Raw genomic sequence first — 927 nt, 5'->3', positions numbered from 1 at the left:
CCCCCCCCCCCGTGTTGCTCTTCCTCTTCTCTGTGATTCAAATTTCTGCTTTCCTGTTTCTTTGTTGCTCTCTTCTCCTTCCCTTCAATAGGTTGGTCTTTGGGTCAATCTAAGTCTCCACCCACCCCTCAGCAATTTCTCTTATGTGATGCCCCACCCCCTCTCTACCCTCCTTCCTCCTCCCAGGTTTAAGGATGGTCAAACTTCAAGGCTTTGGAGCTTCCACAGCTGTTCTAAGCCACCAGGGCCTCCCACCTCCCAGTCCTGATTATTCAGACTGACCCTCAGGAGGGTAGATGGGGAGGACTAGCAGGAAAAAGGGGCTGTTGTTACACTTGTAACTTATAACTTGTCTTTTTTTTGCCATTCATTTTGGAGGGGAAATGTGAAACAAATGTGGAATTTAAACTCTCTTTTGTCTTGCCTCAGATGCACTTAATGATGGTCAGAGTTTGGTTTGACTTTCCAGGAAAAAATAATCCTGTAAGAAACCACATCATTGAAACCCTAGGTTTGCCTGGACCACAGCATCTGATAAAGCAATGAAAACAGAAAAGGCTTTTAGAACCAATTTAACCCACACACAAATGTAATTCTAAGGAGGAATCAATAGTCTAGTGGATCATTTTTCCTGCGACTCCTTGGAGAAGTTTAAAGAGACTTTCAATCAATGGTGTGGATAGTGAATAAAATGTCCTTTTTGAAATAAATCGAGTTGAATTAAAGATGAAGATTAAGTAAACAATAGCCAAGGTGGTGCTTGATCTTGGCAAACATTTTAAGGTGCCTCTGCAGTGGCTGCTGTTTAGGGAACACCAATCTAATGAAATCAATATATAACGGGAGGCAGCCAACTCCCTATGCAAATTCATCATATGAACACATCTGAAGGAAAAATGGTTCCATGGACAACCACACCTGGCCTTG

This window comes from Herpailurus yagouaroundi, unplaced genomic scaffold (assembly GCF_014898765.1).
Source record: "Herpailurus yagouaroundi ecotype Mexico unplaced genomic scaffold, PumYag 67005, whole genome shotgun sequence".
NCBI lineage: Eukaryota > Metazoa > Chordata > Mammalia > Carnivora > Felidae > Herpailurus > Herpailurus yagouaroundi.
The sequence above is the reverse complement of the archived record's forward strand: the minus strand, read 5'-3'. Positions refer to the sequence as shown.